We start from the raw sequence: 24,641 nt of genomic DNA on the forward strand, positions 1-24,641 counted from the left end.
AGGCACATAGCCTAAGGAAAGCTTTCGATAGACATAAAAGCGGTGATAAAAGGGTGGATCTGATTCTTAAGTGTGGAGGTTAAAATACTGTAAGGAATAGTCCCGATAGCTTGAGAAACCAAATCATGGCGATTATGATTATGATAAGGACGTGGCTATCCATTAAAAAATTCCATCCCTATGTATGCCCACAATCATTGGCAAAGCAGCACTGTTACAAGTTTTTGAACTTGTGTTCTCTACGGATGACTCGATCCTTGCTCATTGATTCAACGTGTCCTGTGAAAACGAATGGACAGAGGAAGCTACAGTGACAAACAAGCCAACAAGTGAGGAAGCTGAAGCAGGCGAGAAGGAAGCCGAAGAGCCAGCAAGAAAGAGGAAACGAATGGATAAAGACAGGTATGCATAAAACAGTAAACAGAGGACTGCATGTGGGGTGATGGTTGTTGCAAACAAACCAGAATATGAGGTAGCAGAAGTAGCAGAGGTGGTGGAGCATGGTTTGAATTTGCTAGTGAACACTGCTGCAGCTGTTGAACACTGTTGGAGCTGATGTGGGGGTGAAGAACCAGAGTGTGAGGTAGTAAAAGCAGCAGAGGCTGTAGAGGCTGTAGAATCAGTGGAGGTTATAGAGGCAGCAGCAGCAGAAAAGGCTATTGGAGACTATGCGTGGGCAGTGTGCAGAGCTGTGAAGACTCATCCATAAGAAGACATGGTTGTCATTGATACTATAGTTTGGAGACTACAATGAAGCTATAAATAGACAGAACTCAACAGAGAAGAGTTCTGAGAGCAAAAGGATTGGAGTCCTTGGGGTTGGAGCCTTAAAAGTGAGAAGGATGGGAGTCCTTGAGGCTGGTGCCTCAGAAGTGAGATTGGATTGGAGTCCTTGGGGTTAGTGCCTCAAAAGCAGGAAGGATTGAAGTCCTTGGGAGTTGGTGCTCTTAAGTCCAAGATTGGTGTCTTGGGAAAATAGAGTTTGTGCTTTGGAGGTTGGAGCCTCACCAAAGTCCAAGTTGGAGCTTGGCAACTGATTGTGACCATCTATATATTATATTTATTTTACTGCACAGTTATATTAATAAAAAAAATTATTCTTGTTGTTCATATTGCGTTATGAATATATATGTTTTAACTGGTAAAACAATAGTAGGAAAAAGAAATACTAATTCACCCCCCCTCTCAGTATTTCCAACATGATGTTTCTCTTCCCAAAGTTGTAGTTATTGGATAGTTCTTTGTAACGAGATATTGTTCTCGTCAAACGAAGATAGTATGCCAAAGTTACGACCCCTGGAAGTTGATGTACCAATTTACCCAAACAGGGCCCACAGTTTGGCATTTCATTTTCTAGGGCTAGGTTTTCTGATGTTTAGAGTTTTCCATTGTTTGTCAACAATAAATAGTCCTTCGAGCCTCATTTTAACACAGTTCGGAGGCATGTAGCCACCACATCTCTTCTCAGAGATAAACTACCATCGCCCTAGCTGTTTATTTAAATTTTCTATTTGTAAGCATATCTAAGTATTTTACATTAATGAAATGAAGTATTATTTCCACTACATCTTTATTTTATGGTTATCTCTATAATTTGTTGTGTTCCTATTTAACTCTGGATCAGTGGTATCAGAGCAGTCTACTTTTTTCTCTGTTTTACTTTGCATGTCCCCAACAAGGTCAGGATATAATGCGTTAGGGCTTGAAATGATCAAACCTTTGCAACACCAGCCTCGCAAATCCCGACACCCTCCCATGGTAGATGAAAAGAAATAGAAGGGGACAGGAGATCCTATCAAAATATTGCTTGAAGAAGCCCTCGAGTGATAAAGGAAAGCAATGATGGACATCTTTTCCCAGATCCTTCAGCAGCTACCCAGGGGTGACGCATCAGCTTCCAACAGCTACTCTGGAAATGCCACACCATTTAAGGTACAAGTTCATTTTGAAATACCTATATTCGAGGGTCAGATAGATGCAAATGTTGTGGTTAAATGATTAAATCTGCTAAAGGGTTATTTTTCTGTTCATGATTTTTCCAGTCGAGAAAAGATTATTTCCGCGCTTCTCAAAGCGGCCCCCCATGTCAAGGACTGGTGGGAAACCTACTGTGAGCAGAAGGATGAAAGTATTGGCTCACTATTTTCAGCCACACCCACCTGGAATTCATTTTGAGATGTCATCAAGGAGTAGTACTTCCCTGTCCAAAGCTTTGAGGATCAATACATAAAGTTGACCATGCTGCGGTAGAGAAGGGACCAACACATGCTGGAGTTTACCAATATTTTCCATACCCTTCACACAAAGTTCGGTATCAAGGATTCAGAGTAGCATTTGATACTCATATATCGTGGCTGCCTGCACAAGTACATCCAGGAAGAAATAGACTTCCTGAACATCTCATCGCTTGGCACAGCATACCGATTTGCGATCAAGGTTGAGCAAAAGTTTAAATAGAAGCGAGACTTTGGATCCGCAAATCTGAATCAAGGGAAAGTTGCGCGCAAACTAAAGAACAAAGGACAAAGCCAAGGCGTCGTGGCCCAAGACAACCCCTCAAAGCTGCAAGCAAAGAATAGTGTCCCTAAGCCAAAAAAGGACATGGGAAAATGGTGTGAGTTCCATAAGAGTTCCACTCACAACACAAGGGAGTGTCAGGCCAAGCAGTCACTGGTGGCTGAGCTAAAGGTTTCAGAATCAGATGCATATTTTGACTCTGAGTCAGAACCAAACAAGGGGAATGACAAAGGGAAGCAGATTATCGATGCAGAGCCCAACGCCACCATTCCCACCATGAAGATCCAGAAGGAGGAATTCGAAGTTATAGAGGAGGAGGAGTGTCTCTTTGACTCCTAGATGTGGGTAAAAGGATCCCCGTTATAATTCATTGTTGGTAGTGGGACCCAAAATAACCTCATTTCGGTAGAAGTCGTGAGGCGGATGGGCTTGCCGACCACAACACATCCACAACCATACACCATCGTGTGGCTTCACCAAGGAGGCATCTTCGTGTGAGCTAGTAGTGTCGCCTTCCATACAACATCAAGCCCTTTATGAATGAGGTATTGTGTGATGTTTCTCCCCTTGAAGTATGTGATGTATTATTAGGACTATTATACTTGTGGAAGAAACATGTTGTGTATGAATCAAGGCCATGTGCTCTTATTATTACTTTGGGAAGTAAGTTGTACAGGATACTGGAGGTAGCACTGCCTACCACCATCTCTTTGGTTACTACAAAACAATGAATTAAGCTCATTTCCAAAATTGGGAAATCTATTTTCCTCAAGATACACCCTCAAGGAAGGAAGAAGATGGTGTCTGTGACCTCCAAAAAGTTCCTCTCTACATGACAACTACAGATGGACAAGGTCATGGAGGAGTACGAGGACATATTCACCTCCCTTGCAGGGGTTCCTTTGCACTGTCAGGTCAAGCACTCCATCAATCTGACCCCAAGTGTGTCGCTACCCATTGGACCAATCTGTTAGTGCTCCATTCTGGAGAACGATGAAATCAAGAGGAAGATTCAGGAGCTACTGTAGAAAGGTCACATCTGTCTTATTTCATCACCTTGTAGGAGCCCAATAATGTTAAGACAAAATAAGCATGGGACTTGGAGACTCTGTATTGACTATCGGGCTCTGAACAAGATCATTGTCTATAATTAGTACCTGATCCCATAGATTGATGATGTCTTGGACCAACTTAAGGGGGGGGAATATTTTGGCAAGATCAATTTGAAGTTAGCCTATCACCAGGTACTAATTGAACCCTTTGATGTGTGGAAGACTACCTTCAAAGCCAGGGAGGGTCTTTTCGAATGGTTAGTTATGCCTTTCGGATTGACAAATGATCCTGCAAACTTCATGAGGCTAATGGATGACATATTGTGGCCATTCACCAACTCATTTGTAGTGGTATACTTGGATGACATCCTAATCTTCAGCCAAAGTTGGGAAGAGCACCTCCACCACATCCGACAGGTTCTCCAAACACTGCGACAACACAAGTTATGTGCCAATTTGGAGAAATGAACTTTTGGCATGACCTAGGTTTAGTATCTGGGATACATTATTGATGAACATAGGGTGCATGTGGATCCAGCCAAGATCCAAGTCATTTGGTATTGGCCCTCTCCAACCACTCTAACAGGGCTTCACAACTTTCTAGGTCCTGCCAACTTCTACAGTAGGTTCATGTTGCGATTTTCTCATATCACTTGGCCCTTGAGTTAAATCACCAAGGGAAGAGCAAAAGCAAAATTCTTTTGGTCAGAATCTCAATAGAAGGCATTCACAGAGTTGACAGATCGGCTCTGCTCGGCACCAGTACTCGCATTACTAGACTTGCAACAACCATTTGTGGTCAAGACAAATGCCTCTGACTATGCTATTCGGGCAATCCTTACTCAACACGGGCATCCAGTGGCATATCACTGTGAGACACTTTCAGACATAGTCTAGAAAATCTACCCCACTATGTTATATAATACACATATTTCACGGAATGCGCTCTGGAACAAACAATAGAATAAAGAAGTCTGTTGGGTTGGGATGAAAGAAAGAAACTATTACCCCTTGTCCAGAAATTACGTGGACAACGACCCAAAAGGAGCTGCTTTTTGCCCCATTACAAATAGATCTCTACTCGGCAATAGATCTTTCCGAAACGATTTTATATCATTGTGAGATGAGTGGGCTCATCTCATAACGAACTTATACGTGAAAGATTTGATACGTTCCATGGATCGATTGACACCTACCAATTCTATTCACTTGACCTAAACTTTCAAATGAATTAACTGAAAGACAACAATCAAATTTATATTTGATTCATCACATGTTCACTATCTCTGTCGGTAGATGAGCCTTTAAATTTGTATCTTTGTCCCATAACCTGCATAATAATATAACAAAGAACTTGATTGTATCGTAACCGTGCATGTAAGATAACAAAATTTTCCAGATTGGAAAACCGTTTACCTTCTAATACGAGAAGGAAGGATATAAGTTCAAATGGTCTAGATTGATCGAATCTTAATATATGATAAGCGAATATGGTTGAACTTGTCGACACAGCCACAACCATGATCATTTTAGACAACGACTCTCTAATCAAATACCCTGCCCAGAGTTGTTCAGATGGATAAGGTCTTAGTATCAATATAAAACATACAATAAATCTAGAGATAGATCTTGATCTATTCCATTTACACTGAACCATTTTAATGGTTATGGCTCGTTCGTTATATAGTGGATTTCATTATAGTTTGGAGTTGTATAGAAACTCTCATTCTCCAAAGCGTCCTGTAATCTTTAACTAATTTTGTGCTTCGATGTAATTTCCCAGAGCAAGTGCTATAGCTTGTTACCAATACTCAGCAGCTTGATCGAACCAAGCCTCCGCAGTTTCAGGATCTCCCTGTCGAATAGCATGTTCTCCTCGGTCGCAATAGGTAAACTTGGAAAAGTTTTCTTCCCTCAGAATCGTACTTGAGAGTTTCCTACCTCATACGGCTCAATCCACTATTCTTTAGTCCTCTACCAAAATTTCTAAAGAATTGGAGATGATTCATTGGGAGTTCATATTATCCAAAGGACCAAAAAAAGTCAATGACATGAGTTTCTGATTTAACTTCCAATCAATTCAATGATCAGGTTCTATCTTTTCTCCTACCCTCAAAAAGATGAAGTATATCTCTTTCTATACTTCAGATTGATTATCCAAATCAAAGTCTTTTTGCAAGGTAACTATCTCAGTTCTGTATATAATTTTTGGAGAGTACTCTCTGGCTGGAGTACTTCACATATTTAGGATCTGATGCTACACCACTGCTCAATAGCTTAGTAGATCATCTCTATTACATGAGATGATTCTTGATTCTTGTCAATGAGTAGATTTGATCGTATCAGCCTAATGGGAAATAAACATGCATTGGCCATCTCATAGAGTATGTGTCCGGAAAACCTGAAGTCTCGATCGTTGGCTCTAGGTCTTCCAGTCGGAGAAGAATGTCGATGGAGACATGTAGGTGCACTATTATGATGACACATTTCTTTTTTCCTCCAAAGATTGACGAATTAAATGATATTTTCATTCTAGTGCCTGTCTCTTCTTCTCTCTCTGAATGAGACTCTTTCTTGCCATAATAGTTCAGTTGGTACTATTACCTACCGGGAATCAAAATATAGATCAGATTTTAGATGAAATAATATTATGTTGATTACTTTTTCTCTAAGGGGTATTGTCATTGATACAATGACAATACCCCACAAAGAAATTGATGAATAAAAATAAACCAAATTTACCTGATGCAGAGGCAATTAAAAAAGCTACATAAGTGAATATATAACCTACAGAAAAGTGAGCTAATCCAACTAATCATGCTTAAACAATGGAAAGGGCTACTGGCTTGTCTCTTCATCAAACTAAATTATCTAAAGGCGTGCGTTCATGGGCCCATGCAAGAGAAGATACAAAAGTTATATTTAGTTTGTTATTTTCCATTATCTAATGATCTTCTATTATAAGATCAGGAATAGAATTATACTTCTCGTCATACTCATTAGATGAAAAAGATATCCAGGTGGATTCATTATGTGTGTTGGGTCCCTATAATACTAGTGATTACCCCATTACTATTGTAGTTTTACCCCTTATTAATATTATTGTGCCCCTATATTGTGACTCCTTAGAGTCCTATATATAGAAAGGAGGTTTTGTCATTTGAATCATCCAAGAATTGTTCATTTATATTTGTAAAGGAGGTTGCCCCCTCGAAGAGGCTGAATTCTAAGGTGTTCGTCTATCTTTTCTATCTTTTTCTTGAGCTGGTTTCATAACATTTGGTATCATAGGTTTGGATTCTAGGGTTTCGCTGCTCCAAACAGGTCATCATGGAATTTTCTCTATAACTTTTTTCTGCGACGTTTCAGAAGTTGCAATAAAAATTCCATTTGAGAAGAAATCGCGCTGAACCTCGGGTCTGAATTTCATAGCTATTCGCGCTATATTTGAGGAGATATGATCTAAGGAAGTTGGTCTTTTTGCAGACTCCTGAATTACATTCCAAATAGGTGACTTGTGGAAAAGCGTCATAACTTTCTCTCTTAGGATCAGATTGAAATTTTGTAAGAAGGTACAGAAAGAGGACGAATTGTAGTTTCATGTATGCATTTTTCAGATCCAAAGGTCGAAACAGTGACTCATGGCACGTCGTACAAGTTTTCTCTACTGAACCAATCTATAATCAAGTCACTGTGGGAGATTTCGCATAACTCTTCCTTGGAAAATCCAATTTGGGTCAGACTTGTGGCATTGGAAAGAGGACACAGAGGGCTACTACAGGTCACAAATTCAGATCTAGTTGGTTGGAAAGTAGAGAGATACATCAGAGGCAATATCGAGCTCCTACAAAGTGAAAAAAGGTGTGTATATTTTCTTAAATTTTTGCTTAAGCTTGGTTTGAAAATTTATTTTGAAGGAATTCAGAGGGCATAGTAGAGAATTATTATCGGTAATTGATGGCCCGAGGAAAGAAAATGAAAACACTTAGTAAGGAACCTGAAATCTCTAGCAAGACTCGTGAAGAAGAGGAAGAAATGCGACATGATATATCAAAATTACAAGACCAAGTGCAACAACTGTCCCTTGCACAAAAAGGAACAAAATCTAAGATGGATGGTTTAAAGAAAGGCGTAGAAGCTAAGATGGATTGTTTAAAGAAAGGTGTAGAAGCTAAGATGAATGACGTCGAATCTAATATGGATGATTTGAAGATAGATTTGAAGACAGACATCGAATAATTGAAGATAAATATGAATAAATTGCTACAACAAAGGGTCACTAATGGTGAAAGGGTAGTAAAGGAAACTCATGACGAGAACAAAATAAATGTTAATCATGATTCCATAGACTCTAATGTTGGATCAAAGACCCACCATATTCCAAAAATCGATATGAGGAAGTTTGATGGCAATGATCCCGCAACATGGATATTACAGATGGAACAATTTTGCGATCTCAATAATGTTCAAAACACACAAAAGGTACGTATTGCAACTTTATATTTGGAACTAAATCAGTTTGTATGGTATCAATGGCTTTGCTCTAGTAAACAATTTATCACTTGGGCAATTTTTACGGAAGAATTGATACCACATTATGAGGATACAAAAAGCAACACTTCTTTTAGCCAATTGATAAGTCTCAAAGAAAAGGGTTCAATAATGGAGCACATTGAGGAGTTCCAAAAATTGAACATAAGGGTAAAAGATATTCCAGAGGAGCATACGATTGATGTGTTCATAGGGTCTTTAAAGGATAATATCCAACATGATGTTCGCCTTTGGGAACCCGATTCATTAGGGAAGGCATTCAGGTTAGCAAGAAAAATGGAAAGCAAAATTATGGCACCCAGGAAGCATACCACTCATGACTATAAAGACAGAAGTGTTGTTGCGCTAGTATTCCACAACCTATAAGGTTGACACCACAACAATTGGAAGAAAAAAGAGCAAAAGGGATTTGTTACAGTTGTGATAGCAAATACACTAAAGGCCATAAGTGTGCTGAGAAGAAATTATTCTATATAGATTGTGAAGAGGAAGAAGAAAAGGAGAAAGAAAGGTCAAAAGAAGAGGATATACTCTAGGAACAAAGCCTAGATAAAGAAGAAATGAATCTGACCATATCTTGTAATGTATTGGCGGGAATTACCACTCCTCAAACCATCAAGATAGAAGGACAAATCAAGAAGAAAAAGGTAATAGTGTTGATTGATTCAGGAAGTACCCACAATTTTATTCATTGTAAGGTAGCAAGAGAATTGAATTACTTCTTATATCTAGCACCAGAGTGTCAAGTGATGGTTGCAAATGGAGGAACAATAAATTGCTTCGGAAAGTGCCATAATCTCAAGCTATCCATGGGAGAATATGTATTGACTAGCCTAATGCTTTCCATTCCAATGGGAGGTGTTGATGTTGTACTAGGAGTCCAATGGATACAATCCTTGGGTACAATAACTTTTAATTTTCAAGAAATTTTCATGAAATTTTATATGGAAGGAAAGGAAGTTGAATTAATGGGTATTGCAGGGAAACCGGGAAAGATAATTAGCTGTAACGGTATGAAAAATCTTCTAAAAAAGGAACAAAGAGGTGTAATTGCATAATTATGTTCACTAGATGTGTCCACAGTGGAATCATCTATTTCTCTAGATCTCCAAAAAGTATTGGACAATCATTCCAAGGTATTTGAGACTCCCAAAGGTCTCCCACCTATTCATGATCATGATCATGCTATTCATCTGATTCCAGGAAGTGTTCCTCCAAACATCAGGCCGTACATATATCCCTATGCCCAAAAGAGTGAAATTGAACGTATGGTTGCAAAAATGCTAGAGGCTGGTATAATTCAACCAAGTCAAAGTTCTTTCTCTGCTCCAGTCGTATTGGTGCACAAGAAGGATGGATCATAGCGCGTGTGTCCGGATTATAGGGAGCTCGACAAGCTCACTATTAAAGATAAGTTTCCCATTCCTGTCATTGATGAATTACTGGATGAATTGCATGGATCAATTTACTTCACCAAGTTGGATCTTCGTTCAGGATATCATCAAATTAGAATGAAGATTGAAGACATTCCGAAAGAAACATTTAGAACTCATGAGGGTCATTATGAATTTTTGGTCATGCCTTTTGGCCTTACCAATGCACCTTCAACATTTCAAGGTTTGATGAATTCAATTTTCAAACCATTCCTTAGAAAATTTGTGTTAGTATTTTTTGATGATATACTAATCTACAACAAGTCTTGGAAGGATCATGTTGAACATGTTAATAGGGTGCTACAACTATTGGAGGAGAAACAATTATATGCAAAAAGATCCAAATGTTTCTTTGGAGTACAAGAGGTGGAATATCTGGGTCATATTGTATCTCATGAAGGAGTTAAGGTAGACCCTAGAAAAATTAAAGCCATTAAGGAATGGAAAATTCCCACATCCATAAAGCATCTGCGAGGATTTCTCGGGCTAACAGGGTATTATCGCAAGTTTGTTAATAATTATGAGAGAATAGCAGCACCTCTAACAACATTATTGAAGAAAGATGCGTTTTCATGGACTCTAGAAGCAACAAAGGCATTCAAACATCTTAAAGAGGCAATGTGCCAGGCATCGGTCTTAGCTACACCGGACATCACAAAAACCTTTATTGTGGAATGTGATGCTTCAGGAAATGGAATTGGTGTTGTTTAATGCAAGATGAAAGACCCATTGCTTTTGAAAGTCGTCCAATCAAGGGAAAGTTTTTACACAAAGCTATTTATGAGAAGCAAATGTTGGAAATACTCCATGCACTTAAGAAATGGCGACCCTACCTAATGGGAAGACACTTTAAGGTAAAAACGGATCATGATAGCCTTAAATACTTTTTAGAACAAATATTATCCTCTGAAGAGCAACAAAAGTGGGTCACAAAGATGTTGGCTTCTGACTTTGAAATCATCTACAAAAGAGGGAAGCAAAATGTGGTGGCAGATGCACTCTCAAGAAAGGATGAGGATGTGGAAGAATTGTTGTGCGCCATTTCTATTATCCAACCAGATTGGATAAACGAAGCAAGGGAGGAAATGAAGAATGATGAAGAAGTGTCGGCACTTATTCAAAAGATACAACAAGAATCCAGTATGTCTGATACATTTAGCTAGCAAAATGATTCGTTATGGTACAAAGGTCACTTATACCTCTGTAAGAATTCCTAGCTAAAACAAAAGAATCTTATGGAATTGCACACTTCTCCCTTAGGACGGCACTCAGGATTTTTAAAAACTTACCACAGGTTTAAGAAGGAATTTTTTTGGGATGGCCTTAAATCAAATATTCAAAAGTTTGTGGCAGAATGTTTGGTTTGCCAACAAAGTAAAGTTGAAACAATTAAGACACCGGGTCTGTTACAACCTTTATCCATTCCAAACCAACATTGGGAGGAGGTTTCAATGGATTTTATCACAGGTTTACCCAAGTCTAAGGGAAAGAGTGTCGTCATGGTGGTAGTTTACAGACTTACCAAGTATGCACACTTTTGTGCATTATCACATCTATTTAAAGCCAATACATTTTTTACTGCATTTATGGAAACAATTCAAAAGCTACATGGAAACCCAAGGATTATTGTAAGTGATAGAGATCCCATTTTCACTGGAAGTTTTTGGAGAGAATTATTTTCATGTCTTGGTACTCATTTAGCTCATAGCTCATCTTATCATCCTCAATCTGATGGGCAAACTGAGATAGTAAAAAAATGTTTGGAAGGATATCTTCATTGCTTTGTATCTGATAAATAGACACAATGGGTCAAATGGTTGCCTCTAGCTGAATGGTGGTATAATACTTCCTTCCATACATCAAAAAAAATTACCCCATTTATGGCACTTTATGGGTATCAACCAGCATCCATCACATCATATTTAAGTGAAAATTCTAAGGTTCAAGCAGTGGAACATCACATTGAACATCAACAACAAGTCCTCCAACTCTTAAAGGATAACCTCGTGTTGGCACAGAATAGAATGAAACAACAGGCAGATCAACATCGTAGCGAAAGAAGTTTTGATGTAGGTGATTGGGTATTCCTACATTTACAACCATATAAGCAAATGTCCCTCAAGCAAGCTAAGAAGGATAATAAATTATCACCAAAGTATTATGGTCCATACAAGGTGTTGCAAAAGATTGGTACTATGGCATACAAATTGGAGCTTCCTGCAGCTTCTCGATTGCACCCAGTTTTCCATTTTTCATGTTTAAAGAAGGTTATAGGCGACAAGATGCCACTTCAAACAATATTGCCAGAACTTGACGAGGAAGGGAAAATTATATTGGAACCGGAAGCAGTCACAGAAACAAGAATTCGATAGCTACGAAATCGATCAATTTCGAAGTATCTTATCAAGTGGAAGAACTTATCCGCTGAAGATTCCACATGGGAGGATGAGAATTTTATACAAAAGAATCCAAAATTTCTCAAGTGTTGAGGAAAACACTTTTTTGAAGGAGAGGGGCATGTTGGGTCCCTATAATACTAGTGATTACCCCATTACTATTGTAGTTGTACCCGTTATTAAAATTATTGTGCCCCTATTATCCCCATATTGTTATTACTGTGCCCCATAGAATCCCTCTATTGTTATTTTTGTGGCTTTATATTAGTATTGTTAGGTCGGCTGGGTTATATTCTGACTCCTTAGACTCCTATATATAGAAAGGAGGTTTTGTCATTTGAATCATCCAAGAATTGTTCGTTTATGTGATGTAAAGGAGGTTGCCCCCTCGAAGAGGCTGAATTCTAAGGCGTTGATCTATCTTTTCTATATTTTTCTTGAGCTAGTTTCATAACAATGTGTGCGAGAATTTCCAATATTCTGACTCATGATCGAATTCACTAAAAAAAAAGTGACCTTATCCACATACCTAATCGGATTGAAATAATTGTATTTCAATGGATCTCGGAATTACATGAACTGGTCTATAATTCCATTGGTTCATAATAGACTCTGATCAATAATACTTGTGACATTCTTAATCAAATTATAAATATCTTGATCCTTATTTATGTTCCATCTGGAGAAAAGGTATGGTCTCGACCCATCAGTCCTCTCTGATCGAATTCAAACTGAATCTGAAGAATTGGTAGAAATTCTTTAATCGGTTAGAATGTTCATCCATAGTTCCTTCGGACAGACAAGTTAAACATTGAATTTCTTTAATTCTCGAATCTTCGATCACCGATATTGGTAAACGTCCCGAGACATAGAAACTCCTTATTCAATTAACAAATAGTGATAGAAAGAAGAAAGAATAGTATAACCCGTATGAGTACTACTGGAATTCTTTTATATGGAAAACGAAGATCTTTCTCTAATTTATTATTGATCCTAATAGCTCCAATCATTTCATTCATCCTGTTCCTAGTTGGGAGTAAATGATCATGGCATGATGGACCCGATGCATTATTGTAAGAGTGTTCTCCATTCCATCTTGATCCTAATAAAAGTTTCTGGATTATGGAAATGAGAGGAATGGAAAAGTGCGAGCTATCGGGATCAAACTGATGACCATCGCATTACAAGTGCGATGCTCTAACCTCTGAGCTAAGCAGGCTCGATGGAATATCGCTCCTCATTTCATTGGGGTGAGATCCATAGATTCCTTTGGAATCCTAAAGATTATACCGTGAATCATATTCAATGACACAATCCAGATTACGATTACAACGGAACATTGTTTGAATATAGATTCCTTGAAGGGAAAGAAAGGACAAGTAAGGGTCAATTCATATTGATCATTTTACTCACTCTTCAAAATTGACTAGGGGAGGATAATAACATTGCATTTCAAATCGATAAATAATATAATGATTCCCAGTCATATTCGATTGGGGTAGAGATAGAGATGGGGAGAGAAGGGGAGTAGGGGAGCCCACTTATGACAAAGAGAAGTATTCCATCGTGTAGGCTAGCCAATAATGGAAACATTACATTTTGGAGAAGGAAATAGTCATCCACAGAGACCACCGACTCCTCCAGTCCATATGGACCCAAGGGAAATTACAGAATGATCACCATCAGAGGTCGTCCACATACCTGCAACAGTTCCATTTGAATATCAAGTATAAGAAGGGAAAAACCAATAATGTTGCAGATTGCCTCAGTCGACCACCGATCATGGCATTAACAACCGTGACTCTTGTGGGCATAAGAATTTTGATTGGCCACCTCTCTACAAAAGTGACCAAAAATTCGGCCACACATACCAGAAACTCTTGGAGGGTCATCATGTTCTAGATTTTCACCTCCAAGATGCCTTGTTATGACACCTGGGTCACCTTTGTGTTCCTTCATGTGAGCATGCCAAGATGATTTGGGAAGCACACTATAGTCAGGCTGTTGGGCATTTCAGGGTCAAGAAAATGGTGATAGTAGTTGCAGAAGTATTTCTATTGGCCGAATCTTTGACAGGATGTCAGGAAGTACGTCAGATCATGCACTTCCTGCATCATTGCCTAACCGTCCATCAAGAAGAAAGACCTCTATACCTCGTTGCCTACCCCTAGTCGACCTTGGGAATCCATCTCAATGGATTACATATCAGGCCTTCCTTCCACTAAGCATGGAAACGACTGTTATTTTGTGGTCATGGACAGGTTCTCGAAGATGGCCATTATGGCAGCTTGCAAGAAGAATGTCACAATAGAAGCCATTGCTAAACTATTCTTTAAACGAGCGTGGGTACACTTTGGGATCCCATAGTCTGCCATCTCAGATCAGGACAACAGGTTCCTCAGTACATTTTCGTCCATTCTCTGGTCGATGCTGGACACCAAACTCACTAAGTCCACAGCCTTCTATCCTCAAACAAGATGATTGTACACATTCTGCAGATGTACAACTCAAAACATCCACGCGCATGGGATGAGAGCCTCCCCTATTCTCAGCACATCTACAACTAGGCACTCCACAGCTCAACTAGCCACAACCTTTTTCAGGAGGGCTTGGGATTCCAGCCACTATGTCCCATTGATGTGGCCATGCCATTTGCAGCTACTCATGCATATTGAACTCATGTCCAGTCTGAAACAAATAAGGCAAACAACTTCATTGAGCACAACCAACATATTTACCAGTAGGTCCATGACATTCTAGAGAAATCAAATGCCAAGTACAAGCAGCGACATGATCAACATCAAGTGCCACACAAGTTTCATGTGGGCGACAAAGTCTGGTTGCATTTGTAAAAGGAACGCCTTACCGGATCCTATTAGAAAATCATACCACTCTGATATGGTCCTTACACCATTACCAAGGCTGTGGGAGACAATGAATTTGAGCTCAACATTCCCCCATTCCTTGGCCTACACCCAGTGTTCAATGTGGTCTACCTTCGGCCATACTTTCCACCATTACTAGACACATTCGACATTGTAGAATAGCTCACACCCATGGAGTTAAATCCAGATTGCATGGAACAAGATGCAACTGATCGAATCATGGACACACAGATCAAGCACACTCGCCAGCAGAATATCCAACGGTATCGAGTTGTCAAGGTAGGCCAAATCCTTCACAAGGGCAAGTGGCTCACGAGGGACCAAGTTCAGCAAAAGTTTCCTCATCTCATGGAGGAACTCAACGCAAGGGGGACCATTGCTTCCTAAGGAAAGAGGAATGATCTAGGTGGATATTGGTGGCCTAACACCAAGTCCACTCTAACCTCAACCATTATTTATTTCAGCTTTTCGGTTTCCTTAGTTGTAGCACAGTTTACTATTTTTAGCAGTTTTTCGGGTCCTGAACTTCCAGAGCCTTTACGAGGCCCTAAATGATGTTTTTTGGGAAACCTGAGAGCAACATGGGTTCCATTGATTAATGTTACTCTTCCCAGAGTTGTAGTTCTCGGATAGATCTTTCTAACGAGATATTGTGTGCATGAAACGGAGATCGTATGCAAAAGTTATGACCATGGGAAGTTGATGTACCAATTTACCCAAACAGGGCCCACAGTTTGGCATTTCATCTTCTAGGGTTAGGTTTTTGGATGTTTAGGGTTTTCCATTATTTCTCAACAATAAATAGGCCTTCGAGCCTCATTGTAGCATAGTTAAGAGGCATGTAGTTGCCACATCTCTTCTTAGAGATAAGCTACCATTGCTTTAACTGTTTATTTCCATTTTCTATTTGTAAGCATATCTCAATATTTTACATTAAAGAAATGAAGTATTATTTCTGATGCATCTTTGTGTTTATGGTTATCTCTATAATTTGTTGCATTCTTGTTTAAATCTGGATCACAGTTACTGGCACAAGAAACCTATTCCATGTCTCATTATCTATGTGGGATTTCATTGTTCTAGTAGCATTGACACAACTCTCTCCTATTTCAAAACTATCATAGACCCTATGAGGCTCAGGCTTGAGAGGTTTGAGAGGTTTAGTTACATGTTTTAAAGAATCACTTCTGAGCCCAATCTCGTGCTTCTCCAAGACAACTTCATCTGGTTTGAGCCATCCATTATTCTCCATAGAGTTGTTGGATTCCATGACTTTTGTAGCTGGATTCTCATCCTCATTCATCTAGAACAATGCCCCCAGTGTATTCCGGACCCAAATCTCAGAGGACTTTCTTTTAAGCTGCAAAGAAAAACTCTCATCAATCTTAGCTCTAGCCTACACTCTTCCTTCCGAGAATGACTTGCTTCTTCTCAAGAAACTGTAACGACCCACTTAATTGGTTCCCTTGGAATCCTAGATTCTCCAAATCACTTGTTCCTATCTGTTAGGAGTTTGTTTTCATTTAGCACAACTGAATCAACATGACTGGTTCGACCGAAAACATCCAATGGACTTTCTGGTGCAGGGATTAATCCCCGGCAAGCGTGGAAAGCTTAAGACAAGGCATAACAAGAATAGGGAGGACAAAATATCTAGAGTTGAGTTAGACAAATGTCATAGTCATATGGTCCAAAAATTTCACGCTTAAACATAAAAGATAAACAAAAACCAGAAATCAACTAATTAAAAAAAAACTATCGGCCTAAAAATTGGAAGCCTTTCGTTAAGAAGATTGAAAAAATTTTGAACCTTAGACTCTCTTTCTTTTTCAAAATATTATTTCATTAATACATTTCTAACGTTTTCACCTTTTAAGTTGGAACCAAGTTTGGGTAACTAAATTTTACATCGTAAGGTGTTTCTCTTGGAAAAAAACACCCTCAACTGCTACCGTGTAGAATTGTCCACCCTTGATTCTTGATGTTAGACGATAGAACTCTCCTCTACTGTCAGATTGATATATGTAGTTACTAACACCCAACTAGACAGTTACTAACTCCAGACAGTTAATGACTCCCAAGAAACACCAAGGTTGATATTTCCACGTAGTTACTAACTCCCAATCGATTACTCGGTGAAGATTAATATGATTACATGGATGCTCCTTTTGTTGTGTATCCCACAGAGCTGACCACACAAAGCTCCATTTTTCTGCCAAACATTGTGTTGGTTTCATTATACATTTAATACATTTTTATAGTATTTTTCTAGTTTCTACGAGGCTCCTTTTGTTGTGTATCCTATAGATCCCACTGCACAATGCTCCATGTTAAGCTCCATTTTTCTGCCAAACATTGCGTTGTTTTCATTATACATTTAATACATTTTTATAGTATTTTTCTAGTTTCTACGAGGCTCCTTTTTTTGTGTATCCTATAGATCCCACCGCACAATGCTCCATGTTTCTGCTAAACTTGGCATCTAGTGAGTAAAAGTTTTCATTACACCTTTTGTGCATTTTTACAATATTTTTCCAGTTTCTACCTATCCTTTAGTGTATTGGTTTCTAATTGAGAGCTCCTGTGGTGGCTCCAAAGTTTCATGGTAAAAATGTGTACATTGCCATCCAAAGTTTTATGGCTAAAATGTGTAACTTGCCACATTTTCTGAACACATAAAATTTTAATATTACACATTACCAGATTTAACGCATAAGATTTTTTGCACATGTATTCGACGGAGGGAATCAAGATATTTTCCTGTAAAACTTATCGGTAGGTAACACTATTTATAATAGAGGTTTCAATTGATTGGCATGATCAACAGAGGAGGAATATTTGCTCTATGGAATATTATTGTCATAATTTTCCTCCATTTCTCTACATTCCTCTTCAGCAGAAGAATGCTTAAGAGCATCTCGCAATCCAAGAGATTTAAAAAGGGAAAATTTTCTCTGCATACATGTGGTGATTAGATGATTCGTAAAACCCGTGTTCGAAAAGGTGAATTTTTGACGAGGAATTCATCAAATAGGGGGATTTGAGATGGTGTCTGCACGCACAGAAATGGTGGTCCACTATGGCCTATTAAACCAGTGAGCTCGTATCTTCCCTTATCTTTTATGAGGACCAACGATAAGTTTTCACATTTACATGTTTTTAAATTCTCATTTTTGATCACCTGTGTATCAGTGAATTTTTGTCTATTCATTTTCCTAGAGATTTGACCCTTCGACTTTCTCGTGGAAATGGTTGCTATATATAAAGAGAAATTTCTTCAACCCACTTCGCTCTTATAACACATTACCTATAGAATTCGGCTCTCTGTCTTATAAAGAGGCAAATAATATTTTATAAAAAAATAATATTAGTTAAATAATCATTAAATTTTAATAATGTTATATGATATTTAATATATAATAAGAATGGTGTACCAGAAATTTATATTATATTACAATGAAGTTATAATATAAAGAATATATATATTACAATCAAGTTATAATAATGATATAACAACATAATCATAAAATTGTAATTAAATGATTTTCTAAAATATTGTTATACATTAAATTATGGGTAAATTATTTTTTTAAAACAACAAAAAGACATGAAATCAATTAAATGCATGGATGCATTCACTAATAGAACTTCACATAAACACCTAACATGTGTAAAAAAGATATTAGCAGGTCCAAAAATATGCACACACAACATCCAATAGAAAGCAATCCAGCAATTGCGTGTAAGAAAACCACTAAGTTCCCGACTACTCACTAAACGAAAATATGTACACACCACATCAAATAGAAAGCAATCCAACAATTGTGTGTAAGAAAACCACCAAATTGGTGCCTACTTACTAAACGAATCACGTTCCCAAAGTGTTATGCCTAAATTGTATGTGAACTCACTGTTTGTAAAAGTTATTACTATTTGTAAATCATTAATAATTATAAATTTTTATTGTTATTCGTATTTATCTTTGTTTTCAATGTTGCAAAGAGTTATACCTATATTGTACGCAATTTCACTGTTCGTAAAAATTATTACTATTTGTAAATTATTAATAATTATAATTTGTATTATTATTCAGTTTTTATTTTTGTTTCTAATGCTAGAAACATACATTTAAATTGTAGGTGAACTCACTATTCGCAAAAGTTATTACTAATTGTAAATCATTAATAATTATAAAATTGAAAATGTTATCACTATTTGTATATCATTAATAATTATAAATTTTTACTTATGTTCTTAATGCATCAAATAAACACTAAAATTTTAACTCACTCTTCACAAAAGTTATTATTATTTGTAGATTATAGAAACAAACATTTAAATTGTAAAAGTTATTACTATTTGTAAATCATTAATAATTATAAATTTGCAAAAAGTTATTACTATTTGTAAATTGTTAATAATTATAAATTTGCAAAAGTTATTTCTATTTTCAAATCATGGAAACAAACATTTAAATTATAGGCGAACTCACTATTTGCAAAGATTATTACTATTTCTAAATCATTAATAATGATGAAATTTTAAGTTATTACTATTTTTAAATCATTAATAATTATAAATGTTCACTTCTGTCCTTAGTGGCAATGCAAACAAACATTCCAAGCATGTTAGATGAGGTTGTTGAATATGTGAATATCAATTAGAAAAAAGTCTAAGTATGTAGTTTTTTCTTGTTTTTCAATGTTTATACATTTACAGATCTCTATGTTTGGCAATTACCTCTTTTGGTTAAACTATTCAAAATCTAGTTTGTACATGATGATATTGAAAGTATGATAGATGAGGTTGTTGAATATGTGAAGATCTTTTAGAAAAAATTCCAAGTATGCAGTTTGTTCATGTTTTTAAATTTTTATACATTTGAAGGGAAATTTAAAAATAAAATCGCCAAAAAAAATTCCCTAATGGGTAGGGGGACTTGTCAAATTTAACCCGTAATGGGGGACCCGTCAAATTTAACCCCTCGATGGATGTAGCGATGGATGGATGGATCGAAGATTAGTGAAGTAATAGAAACTATCTACATTCATTATTTTCATGTGAGAGAAATTATGAATATAATTTATAGAATTTAGATGAAATGAGTAAATGTAAATATTAAAAGTCATGTGAAGGGAAATTTAAAAATAAGATAGTCATAAAAAAGTTCCCTAATGAGTAGGCATACCCATCAAATTTAACCCCAGGATGGATGTAACGGTGGATGGATGGATCGAAGATTGAAGATGAGTGAAGTAATAGAGACACGATGACACTTATAACGTAGGTAGGTTGTATGAAGGATAATGGGAGGGACAGGATTGAGGCAAGGGGAAGAACGACCTACAACATGGTTTCTATATAACATAAAAAAGAAACAATTCATTTTGGTTGAGTGAAAATTTAAGGATAGAAGGTACAATAGAACTTCAAAGTCACACAGGATAGAAAAACACTTAGAATCATAATATGGTAATGGAGGGGAAAAATAATCTTATTATGGAGTTTCAAATTAGTTGGCCCATTAAAATTAACAAGTTATTTAAATACTCTGCAACTGGATTGTGATATATTCACATATTAGGATTCATTCATATTAGTCCAAATGAAATATGGGGATATAATATGCCCATTGATTTAAATGCTCTCTACATATCAATCTCAGTTTTGAAGTTTCCAATTTATTTTCCTCACTAATACTAACAATGATTCAAAACCTTCCAACTTAGCTAACATGGGTATGCGATAATGAATATAATTCGTGCAAAATTTGATGGATACAACAACTTTTTGCTATATATTTTGGGCAAATTAAACCCATATTTAAAAGGGACAACAAGGTTTGAAAATAGTTGTTTAATTCTATATTAACCTCCTGAAAGGAGACTCAGTTTATTGGGTTGCTACAACAACAACTTTGGTCTTTAATAGGACTTTGTTTCTCTCCTGTGAGGAGGCCACAAACCCTTTGTAGAAGCATTCGATGTAGATCAGTTTGAATAGGATTAGATTGTAGATGGGGTCTGGGATTTGGCATTCCTATCGTGACCATGGAAATAGCCTTATTTATCTTCTTGTATGGGATGAGATTTTACCGATATGAAATACCCTGTGGTAGTCCTCTCCCTTGATTTATCCATATCTTTGTCGCAATGTTTCACAAGTGGAATGCTTCTACTTCTCATCAAGAAAAAAATAAAGTAGTTGCCGATGTAGAAATGGAAGTTTTGTAGCTTGGGTCAAGAAGACAATATTTTCCTACTAATTAGTTTAGTTAAGCTCTCAATGGTCATGGCTACTTTGAAAATTGAATTTATTGGAGTCGCAATTGCTTTCCCATGTGGCATGGTAAGTTTTGAAACTCTTGGTGGTTGAAATAATCATATTGTAGGATGGGATGTACTCGAAATTTATATTTTGGCAATATAGCATATAATATCTCAACATCCTCTAGTGCAAGGAGGCCACAAACCCTCTTTAGAAGCATTTAATTTAGATTAGTTTGAAGAGTATTACACTATAGATGGGGTCAGGGATTTGGCATTCCGATCATGACCATGGAAATAACCTTGGTTATCTTCTTGTGAAAGATGAGATTTTACTGGCATAAAATACTTTGTGGTAGTGCTCTAACTCGATTTATAAATGTCTTTGTTGCAATGTTTCACAAGTGGAATGCTTCTAATTCTCATCAAGAAAAAAAGAAAGTACTTGTCATTGCAGAAATGGAAGTTTTGTAGCTTGCTTCAAGAAGACAATATTTTCCTACTGATTTGTTTATTTAACCTCTCACTGGTCATGATTACTTTGCAAATTGAATTTGTTGGAGTCACAGTTGCTTTCCCATGTGGCATGGTAATTTATGTAGCTCCTGGTGGTTGAAATAATCATATTGTAGAATGGGGTGTACTGGAAATTTATATTTTGGCAATATAGCATATAATATCTCTACATCCTCACAACAGGTGAAACAAGTCCTTAAGTCCTATTTTTCCTTCGTTTTAGTCGTCTTATTTTTGCGTTTTTTTTGTTATTTTTGATAAGTCATTCAAAATTGATATGTACATTACTTTTCAAGGAACAAATAGTGTCTCTAGAAGAATCTTTACTCACATCCCTGCAATTTATCAAATGCACTTCAAAGAAATCTCTCAAGAAAATTATTTTGATATAAGTTTCAGCAAATATAAGTGATCAAAGAGATAAAACATGGACATCATCATATCAAAGAATATGTAAAATGCAGCCTCAAAGATCAACTGCAATTGAGAGAACTGCACTTCAAAGAAAACTCTCAACAAAATTATTTTGGTATAAGTTTCAACAAATAGAAATGATCAAAGAGAGAAAACAGGGACATCATCATATCTAAGAATATGTAACTTGCAACCTTGAAGATCAATTGCAATTGAATCAACTGCCATAAATGTCATTCTAGTAAGAAAACAAAGAACCATTCCAAACATTGCATTCATTTTCCCAAATGATATAAGTGAAGGTTTAAAAGCCTTGAATAAGCCTGTCATCCAATTTTTTTTTAGCTTTGCATGTCTTCATCAAGAAAAAATTAGAAGAGACAGAATTTACACAAGCTACAAATGCCTTAATCTATGTGATATATTCTCCATGACATGCTAGAACTTGTGCCAATAAATATGTGGAATACATACATGGCCATTTCCTGATAACTGCAATTGAAGCAACTGCCATAATTGCCAGTCTAGTAAGAAAACGAAAAACCATTCCAAAGATTGCATTCATTTTTCCAAATGCTATAAGTCAAGGTTTAGAAGCCATGAATATCCCTGTCACTAAGCACCCGAATCAAACATTTTAGGTCATACATGTCTTGCATAAAACATGTATCACTTACTCTCACTCACATCATCACACCGAGGAAAAAGCTTGAAAAACATTGCATAAAATAACTTTCCCGATGCATAATAAATTAACCTACTCTCACTGAAATCATCACATCGGGGCAAGAGCGCTTGAAAAACATTGTATAAAACAACTTGGACGATGCATAATTAATTAACTTACCCTCACTGAAATCATCACATCTAGGCAAGAGCGCTTGAAAAGAATTGCACAAAATAACTTGCCCAATGCATAAATCACTTGCTTCACCAAAACCTTAGGATAAAATAACTTACCCTCACTAAAATCACATCGGGGGCAAGAGACGCTTGTAATAAGAGGGTAAATTCTAAAATTGGCTTAAAGTTTCTTTCATCTAAATTAGGCGCTTGTAATAAGAAAGTAAATTCTAAAATTTGGTTAAGCACTGAAAATTTACAATGAACGGAAGAATTAATAGCAAATCACCACTCTAATGAACGCCATAAGCAGAGACTTGAGACTACAAAATAGAACCAAAAAATTTACACAGGACAGTTTACTGCGTTTAGTCTTCGTAAGTGTTATGGTCCAACCCTAAACAGGATGGATCTGGCTTATGTATATCTAAGAGCGGCTCCAGCCATAATGACATTTTTAATTTTTCTTTTATATTTATGATTTGTAACATCAGTGAAATATCACACAAATATTTTATATCGAAAATAGGTGTTCTATTACACTTTCATATATTTAACATAACAAACCACTCAACCGCAGAAATCTTGTATATATAAAATGATAACGGTTCATATATTTAAGAAAACAAACCACTCGACGATAGCAATCTTGTATATATAGAACATCCTTAATTTTTTCTTAAATCTTTTCCGCTTCCTGTGCGATTCATGGTCGTTTTATTGCCGCTTGTTGCATCTCTGTGTAGTGTTACATATGTTTCAATCATCAACAACACTCTCAGGGTGGTCACCCTCCTCATTACTTATTTTGAAAGAAGCAGGACCCACCGGACCATATAGAGGACAGATTGACCATCGTTATTATGTGATGTTAGTGATAATTATAGCTAAATTTATAGTCAAATGGCCATGTGTTATATAGAAATTTTCATAGCCTATATGTTTTCCATAGAAATTACTCGGGATTTATATCTTAAATTCCAAGGTGATATCTTAGCTGCAATACCTTTCTGATTCATTTGTCGACTTCAAGGTGTTTCTTTTTATTCATTTACAACACGAATACATGTGCATTCTTAATTTTTTCTCCTATTTTTCTTTGAACAATAAATTCGGTTAAACAGCCCATGTTCAGCTAATGTCCATCCTTATCTTGAACTCATACAAATTCTATTTTAAATTAAATATTTTACATTTATTCGTTTTTTTAATAAGCATTTAGTTATTATGACATATTTGATTTCAAGTTTTTATGATCTATATCATAATGTATAAAATGTTTTTTTCGGAAGAAGTCACATCATGCCTTGTGATTTTTTAAAGTGTATAAATTAAAGAAAGTTTGATAAATTGTGGGTGAATATGGAATATGAAGATTTTAATTTTCATATATAAAGGAAGTTAGCTTCAATCTATATACACTTTTTTGATATTTCCAATTATTATTTTGAAACAAAATAACATGATTGAGATCTTAATCATTTTGATAGGATGGAAAGTTTTCCTACTTGAAATTAAAATTTAGAATGAGAAATTTATTGTAATGATATATACAAATATAATGGTATAATGGTATTCATTTTATTATAAAGTAAATTTCCTTAAGATTAGGATATATTCATACAATCCTGAAATACCACAATTGAATGGTCTAAAATACCATAGAACCCTATCATTGATTAATTTCGTAAAACAATAGTTTGAATTCTAATAGCATATGTGTACAATTCTTTCCTTCTTCAAATGTTTCTTCATTGATTTAGTTTAA

This window comes from Pinus tabuliformis, chromosome 9 (genome assembly GCF_031772625.1).
Source record: "Pinus tabuliformis cultivar Carrire ecotype Pingquan chromosome 9, CPIR1, whole genome shotgun sequence".
NCBI classification, from domain to species: domain Eukaryota; kingdom Viridiplantae; phylum Streptophyta; class Pinopsida; order Pinales; family Pinaceae; genus Pinus; species Pinus tabuliformis.